The following is a 9,173-nucleotide window of genomic DNA, read 5'->3' as shown; positions in this document are numbered from 1 at the left end:
CAGTATACTGCAGTTCAGTTGCATAATTAATTATGCAAAGAATCTTTAGAAATATTTTATTTCTCTTTAGAAATAATACATTAACTTGGGCTGACGTGAACATGCTTTTTTTTTTTTTTTTTTTTTATAATAATTTTTATCCCACGATTTTGCAACCCATTTTCACCCAGTGCCAATTGCCTATGTAATCCTGGGCTCTGCTCTCCCTCTGCCGCGCCTGGGGAGACAACGGACTGACCTCATGCTTCCTTCAATGCATGAGTAGTCCAAGTTGTTTCTTTTCACCTGACAGTTCCCCGGGATGGACGTAGCGTGTGGAAGGAACACGTTATTCCAACCAGTTCCTTTCCCCTCCATCAAGCGCCCCAGCTGGCCAGGGGGAGGCATTATTGAGACCAGGATTACTGCATGTTTTTGTAAGGGTATCAACCCTAGGAGACATGGGGAGAACATGCAAACTCCACACAGAAAGGCCCTATCGCCGACCCCACCTAGGGTGTAGGCGCTGATGACGCGGAGGGAGAAACACACCCCCAGCACCCACAGCGTCCCCCGGCGGGAATCGAACCCAGGACCTTCGAGCTGTGAGGCGAAGCTGCGCCACCATGACCCGACGTGAACATGTTTGAGAACCACAGCCATATAATGTACGGTATGTGTTTATGTCAGTATTCATACATACATGCATGCTGTACGTGTGCGTGCGTGCGTGCGTGCGTGCGTGCGTGCGTGCGTGCGTGCGTGCGTGCGTGCGTAGGAGAAGGGATTGTGGGAATGCAGGCCCCCCTCTCCACAGCCCAATTGGCCAGTGTTTCCTCTGATATGCTTGATAGCTGCAGACAGTATGTGGGTGTGCATGCATGTGCGCATGGCACGTACATGCACGCACACTGTGTCTGTCTGCAGCTTATTTACACGTGTGCATTTATTTTGAACAGTAGTTGATTCTAGCTGCTCCAGGGTGTGGCTTTGCCGATAAGTATTTAATCACCTTCCAACAAGCAAGAATTATGGCTCTGTATGTCCATTTTCTGATTGGACAATTTAATGATGAGCACATAAGTATAAGTCAACGTCATACTGATACACCTCAAAAGTTGCATAGATACAAATCTGATATTATGTTTTAGATGTGGCACAGAAGAAGGCTCCTTTTTACATTGTACATGGCAATGTGTTAAAGTTAAAACATTCTGGTACGATATCTGTGATACACTGGCTAAAATTATAGATACTCCCTTCCCATTAGACCCTGAACTTTGCCTATTGGGCAATTTCACCACCATCAGTGCAAATCTAAGAAAATAAAAAATACAATTTATCGAGGTGGCACTTGGAGTTGCTAGGAAATGTATTTCAATAACTTGGAAGTCTGACTCCCCCGTCCCCATTGTGAGATGGTTCGCAGAGATGAACAGCTGTGTTCCACTTGAGAAAATGACTTATATTCTGAGAAGTCAAACAGGGTTTGATACTTTCTTGAAAATCTGGCAACCCTATTTGAACCATATGGAAACATTGTAATTACCTGTGTCAGAGATGTTGTTATTTACAACTGCCTCGGTCTGGGTCTGTTGTTTCTTGAAGCTATTTAATGTCTATACAGTATAACTGTCTCTTCTTGTTTCTTTTACGTTTATTCTCTTTTTGTACTATTATTTGTATTATGTTTAATGTGATGTTTTGTATGTACTGTATGTGGGTTTGTATGTGGGGAGGGGGGAGGGGGGATTGGGAGAATTGTATGTTTGTTGTATGTGTATTGTGTACTTTTGTGAAAATTGAAAATAAAAACAAAATATATAAAAAAAAAAACCCATCATACTGTATACAGGTGTTATTTGGTCTTTTACTAACGCCTGTCATAAGACTGGAAAATAGACAAACAAATCTGGTGAAAATACAAAGTAGATGCAGATCTACAAGCCCACAATGTATCACAACAACACGACACATTGTGCTCTGCTATTTTCACTATCGGCGAACAACAACAAAGTATATATGGTGTAAGTGGCCAATTACAATTACAATTTAGGCATTCAGCAGGCACTCTTCTTAAACTCATTGAAACTATACAAGGATGCCAGGTAAACAAATGAACCTGACATCTGTCTAAATAACATGCTATCTAAATGTCATTTTAACCTTTGCATATAAGCCTGCGAGGTCGTCAAGGCTAGGGGCAAGTGCTACGGCAAGTGCTATGGGCTAATGTCCACTAATTCAATGCATGCATCGCTGTACCAATGCAATTGATACAAAACAGACTGCTTCACAGAGCACTTTGTATGAGGATTAGTGTAAACACTGCAGTAGCTTTGGCAGCCAGGCGACTCGTATTAACCAACTTGCCATTGTTCTGGCTCAAACCTCAAACGTCTCAATCCACTCAACTAGCACCTCATAACCATGAGATCCAATTCGAAAGCATTCCGACTTAACAAACATAATATTATTGGGTGCTCCACAGATCACGTTCATCCCAGATTTGGCTCAAACAAGGGGTTGAATTCCTTCTCCTGCTTTGCAACAAAAATGTGGAATGCCTTACCAACAGTCATAAAGAGTGTGAATCCTTTACCCTCCTTCAAAACCGTGCTAAAAGAACACAAGAACAGGTGGCTGCAATTTGGAAAAGGCCCCTGTAAAAACTCAAAACCTACCTGCAGTACCCCACTCCCTGAACTGTTTACTGTACATATTTCTATTTTTAATTTTCTACTCTACTATAACAACCACAACTTCTGCAGTTTCATCTCAGTGGCTTGGATGTGGGGATCCCACAGGGCACGGTGCTTGGCCCTGCACGCACAGTTCCTTCTAACTCCCCAAATTTGAAAAGGATCCAATTGAAGTGGAGAGGGGAAGGTATGTTCACACTAAGCGTTTTTTATTATTTTTTCCATGCAATGTAGCAAATTATATTGGCACAACGGGTTTAATGAAGTGTTGCCATGTCCGTGTTATTTTAAGCAACTTTGGGCTTGTTCTTTCTGTAAACAAGTGGCTCTCAAACATTTTCATGTCAAGGACACCCAAATGAATATGTATTTCGCTGTCGACCCCCATCAGAAAATACTTTTGTAGCAGGGACAAGATTTAAGTTGTTCATATGTTGTTTCAAAAAGTATTCCACTTTTTTCAAGATTTGTTTTGAAAATAGCCAATGTTAAATTGCTCATGTGGCCCATAGGCTAGTAGTTTCTTTTGGGCTTGTTTTCATAGTCCTCATAGTCCTGGCTGCTTATTTCTCTCACAAAATCTGGCAACGCTGGTTTAACGCTTTCCACAGCCACGCCAGCGTCGTTGCATGATACAATAAGAAGCCATTAGCCGACTAAGCAGGCCCTGCTAAGATAATTAGGTTATTATTAATCTGTCAACATGCTGCACTTTCAACCGCGTCAGAGCTGAAACGGGTCCGTTTTCTTTTGAAACCTATTGTGATTCCAAGCACTGAGCAGACCTTTCAGGAGCCTTTCAACTTCATTCATATGAGGGAAGTGTCAGCACCTATTTAAAAAAAGTTCCCAAATCAAATTGCCTCTGGTCTTAGCACGTACACTCTTATCTGTCAGTTGTTCCAACACTGTGATCCCAAACATCTATAGAAGTATTGGCTGGAATGTTACACTCACCTTCAAGGCAAGCCCCATCCAGGGACGTGCTGGGCTCCTGATTCAGCCCGGGAAAAAGAGTTGGAGAGGCCCTCATTGCGTGCTGTAGAGAGAGATCTCTCTCTACAGCGCTGCTGCTACTCAAAGATTGGCCATTTCAGATCATGACAAGTGACAAGCCAGTGGGCCAATTACATGAGTTATATTTCATCGTTATCGGGTGGAAACCTTGTATGTCCAAAACCGTTTGTTTTGTATTTATCATTTTAAAAATGATTTAAACTAGTGAAAACAGCCGATCTACAAGCACACAACGCCTCGCACCGCGAGGCGTTGTGTGCTTGTAGATCTGCTGTTTTCACTATTCTTATGCGACGGCCGTGTATGATGAAGCAAGGCTTTGCTTTGCCAAAAAATTTACAAATTTGAAACTTGGAGATACGAGAATGGAACGAAGGCCGACATTTTATTTTTATTTTTTTCCAAATGGCCAATGGTCCAGGCCCGGGAATGAACCGGCCATTCGGGAGTTGTCCCGCTTTTCCCAATGGCCAGCACGTCCCTGGCCCCATCCTCACCATAATGAACCCTACTGGTTTTGGTGACCGTGGCCATTCCATAGCGCCACCCTTAGGCCAAAACGTTGTTTTCTTTTTCTCTTTCTGGCATTTCAGAATCTCTCTAAATGGATTACATTGCTACTTATCAGATGCAAGCACACCATCTAAGGCCTGGCCATTACAACATGTTCAAGTTTATTTGGCAATTTTTCACATACATTTAAAGAAGCCATTAATGTCCCTTGAGGAGCCTATATTTCCAAATAATAAACATATAATTTGTATTTCTGGCAGAGAGAAAGCATGAGCTTTCCAAATAACATCTTTAACCACATGAACCCTAGCGGCCCTGTTTTAGGACGAACATAGATCTATAACCTCACAATGTGTCGCAACACAAGCTTGTAGATCGCATATTTTTGGCTATAAGCGATTTGGTGTAGATGGAGAAAGAAAATCAAGTACAGTTGCAACTCAAGTCTGTTTTACTAAGAATAGTGGGTTTAAGTGGTTAAGTAGGGACCCCCTGGAACCACTCCAAGGACCCCATTGGGTTAGCCTCGCAAACCAGACTCCTCGTGAAATTCTGAATCGATTGCTAGCAGAGCTGCAGGAGGAGGCGGTATACAAGGCTACCATTGGGTATCCCCGGACCCCACTTTGAGAACGGATGGTCTAAGTCAAGGGTCTTCAACAGGAGGTCCTCAGAGTTACTACAGGGGGTCCTCCAAATCTTTGTGTGATAGAAACTTTTGTCTCCATTTTTATATTAACCAATCAGTGTCCATATTCTGAGAACTTTAGCCAAAAATAGCCGATCCACAAGCTCACAACGCCTTGCACTGCGAGGCGTTGTGAGCTTCTAGATTGGCTATTTTTGGCAAAGAGGTTTGGTGTAGAGGGGAATAAGAATGTCAAGTTTATAAAATATTGACGGTTCAAGTGGTTAAATGCGTATCTGAAAACACAAATTGACATGAATCCAAAATACACTGATGATTGTGCTGTCAAACAATGAGAATCTATGAAAAGGTTGTGGGGGTCCCTGCTTCATCTCTCTCTCAACTTGGCCTGAAAACGTTGAAGACCCCTTAGTCTAATGGGATCCTGGGGGGTCATCGGCTGGGCTCCCAGGGAAGCCCCTAAAGGAGCTCCAACCAGGGAAGATCTTTAATTTGATTTAAGGACATCCTGTGCAGGCGAGCGTATATTATCTCATATGATCAAACTGCAATTGACCCTGGGGCCGTGCAGCGTGCATTAAAGGCTAATAGCACTTTAATGATATCATTGTGAACTTTCCGCTGGCTGAGAGAGTTCTCCAAACAACTACAGTACAGTTTGAGACTGTATACGGCTGACTTCACTTCCCACACCAGTAATCCCCCAGTAAACTCTCCCTCTCTCCGACCACAGGCCTACACATCCCTAGTCAGTGGTGGAAAGTAACTAAGTACTTCTACTCGAGTACTGTGCTTCACTGGTTCTCAACCTGTGGCGCTTTGAGCTTGTATAGATCAGCTATTTTCACTGTTTTTGGAACCGAATCAAACTAAATGTAATGCTTCAAATCCAGGGGTGTTGTTGTCATGGAAAGATTTGTTCTCCACTGGACCCCATTCATTTTCCTCTTAGATTTTCTAACCTTAATAAACATCGTCATAAATACTTTATGGTTCCTGTCGCCAGTGAAAAACTGCCTTTCAATTACCATGATATGCGTTTTGTGCAAATATGGTCCCATTTATGTTAAAATTTATGATAAAGGGGGGCGTGGCCAACTAAACTGATACCAGCCGGCTGTGTTCTTCTTCGTTGCTGTATTTCGGGAGGCTCCGACCACATTCTCCCATGTATCCCTGCGGTTGCACGTGACCTTTGGCAGCCAATAGCATTCCTTATGATTCCTGGGGTACCATTCAAACAATGATGGCGACACCCATACAAGGGACAAAAAAGCGTAATTTTCGCCGCATAGAAACCAATGGCTTTGCATCGTCCATATTTTTTTTACAGTCTATGTTCAAATCTTATAATTACTTGTCAGGTTGTGGGGTCCCCAGTTCACATCATTATTATTTTGAGGTAGCCTGGCGTTGCTAATCACTATGATTCTACTCCGGCAGATTTGTCTGGTTTCCAGGCTAGTTTTGAGTTACTTTGACTTTACTTGATGTATGTCCATGTTACAATACTTGTACTTCATCGTGGAATTCTGGATTATTCTGGTTAGAAAACAGACTTTTGCTTTTAAGAGAGTATTTCTATATCGTAGTATTGCTACATTTACTCAAGTGCAAAATAAAAACACTCCCGTAAACTCTCTCTGACCACAGAGAGCTGCTTGGCTCAGGGTAGCTGGAGGTCACAGTGAAGTGGCCACTCAGAGCGGTCTCTGTGTGTGTTCACCAGAAGAAAAACAAAACGTATCCCCAGGGGCGTCACACCAAATTCTGGGCCCTGGGTACAAGGATTCACTGCGGGCCCCCCCCCCCATGAATGTTAACTATTGAAAAATAGCAGATATACAAGCTTGCAGTGCGGGAAGCTCACAGCGCGGCACCGAGTGCCGTGCTGCGAGCTTGTAGATCTGCTATTTTTGAAAAAATTGTGAAAATGTGTGCAAGAAACCTATGTTTCTATATCAGTGGTGCTCAAACGTTTTCACGTGAAGGACCCCCAAGATGATATGTATTTGGCCACAGCTAGACCCCCATCTCAAAATATTTAGTTCCAGGGACCCCTCCCCGGAAGCAAAATTTGAGTTACAAATGTTCGCTTAAAAAACACATATTCAAAGATTTGCGCACATTTTTACGACTTTTCAAAAACAGCTAAAGTTACTATAGGGCCCCTCCACCTTGGGCCCTGGTAACTCAGTCCCACTTTCCTACCCCTTGTGACGCCCCTGCGTATCCTCCTCGTAAATGATGAAACGCTTCATTACTTTCACTTACTTATCCCATTAAGGACGATTCTACAAATGCTATAGTTTTTCGAGCCAAGGACCCCCCAAAAGGATATGTATCTTGGCCGCAGACCCCCCCCATCTGACAATGTTTTGTGCCAGGGACCCCCAGGAGAGAAGATTTGTGTTAAAAAATGCAAACTTATGTTATTCAACACTGTAAAAACACTTTCAAGATTTTTCCAAAATGTTCAGAAATAGCAGATGTACAAGCTCGCAGCGCGGCATGAAGTGACGTACTGTATCAGATGCATCAGATGCTGCCTTCTAATGTGCGTGTGCGTGTGCGTGTGTGCGTGTGTGCTTGTGTGTGCCCACTGCCCCAACGGTACATTGTGTGTACATGAAGCTTATATAATTTGCTCGTTTACACGTGAACAGTGATGCCAGTGGCTGATTTGGAGGTTGTTTGTGTTTCCACATGGTGTGAATTCAATGTACTCAGTGTGCTATCAACCAGACTTCTTTGCCATGAGTGTCCAAATGTTTAACTCTTATATGTATAGCTATTTACCAGCAGTATTGCTGCTAAAAGCATATTTATTAGTGTTATCTAATTACCTAAACTGAGTCTGCAATGTAAAAAATGCCATGCATCTTGTGGCGTATTTTGTATGTGCCCACGTGGTATAGGCTTGATTAAGGTTGGGTTTTAATTTTAAATACATGAATCCTGGAATCAGTCCATATTCTGGGGCAAACATCCAGCTAAAAGTAAGCCATTTGCCATGAGAGGGAGTGGGTTGTTGGCTGATTTACCACTGTTTCAGTGTTGTGGCACGAGGCGAAACCCACGACCCTCGAAAGGTAAATTGCTTTTCTACCACTTCTACCATATAAATGAAAGAAAACACAGTTGTAACTTGCAAGGTTATTTAGTTACAATCATTAATTGTTTCAGTGGGCGGGGTCCATGAGCCAACTCAAGGCTGTTGACTGATTTACCACTGTTTTAAGCCAATCAGAATCCAGTATCTGAACATGTGACCACAAAAAGTGGTAGAATAGCAGATCTGCAAGCTCACAATGCTGTCTTGTTGCGTGAGCTTGTAGATCGTCTATTTTTGCAGAAAAGTTTTGGTATAGAGGGGAAAACAAGGAGGGAAATGGTTATGGCAGTAAAGGACAGTAGGCTACATGTACTGTAAGTGGAATGCTTGCACAGAGGCAATGGTTTGATGGTATGATGAAAATAATATAGTATGAATAATAGATGTTGGATTGTTCTAATGTCTAATGTCAATGTAAGTTATCAGTTTGACATTAGTCTGGCTTTTGTTCACAATAATGTATCATGTAGGCCTACAGTAGGTCTATATCATGTGTTACTGTTTTGTCAGTCATAACCGCCAGATACTAGAATGTTCTGTGAAGTACTGTAGCCACTGTTTACTCTGACTACTTGTTGAAGCTGATAGTTGGATGTAAGCTTCTTTACGGCAAGACAATATATTTAACCCTAGCCTACATTTGATTGTATTGAATTAATAGTATAACATATGCTATGCTTTTATTGATCTTATAACCAATGTGATGATGTTATGTGTTGACAGACAAACCAAAGGTGGCCTTTTCAGCTGGTTTGAGGAGTAATTCTGGATCATTTGGACCATTTAGTTCTGCCACCAATGTGGTCTACAAGAATGTCATCACTAACATCGGCAACGCATACAATCCAACTACAGGTGGGTTATGATTAATTCATGATAATTAATGCCACAGAATCATTTCGTTTCCTCAACTTCTATCAGTCTAGCAGACATTACATAGATATTACATGTACATAATGTAATATGTGAAACCTTCAAGGTGTGTTTCTTAAACCAATTGACAGGATGAGATGAGAGTTTAATGTCATTGGTTTTAATTAAGAATGATAATAATTTATATTGATGAACTGATAAATCGGTGGTTCTCAAACATTCAAATAGCAACTGCTGCAACTGCTGCTTTTCAGAAAGTTTACCTTCAGAGTTCAGACTGAAAAAGCGCACCGTTGCCCCACCCGGTGTGCATTTCCGAACGCAC

The sequence above is a fragment of the Nannobrachium achirus genome (assembly GCF_963921795.1).
Source record: "Nannobrachium achirus genome assembly, chromosome: 4".
Lineage (NCBI taxonomy): Eukaryota > Metazoa > Chordata > Actinopteri > Myctophiformes > Myctophidae > Nannobrachium > Nannobrachium achirus.
The sequence above is the reverse complement of the archived record's forward strand: the minus strand, read 5'-3'. Positions refer to the sequence as shown.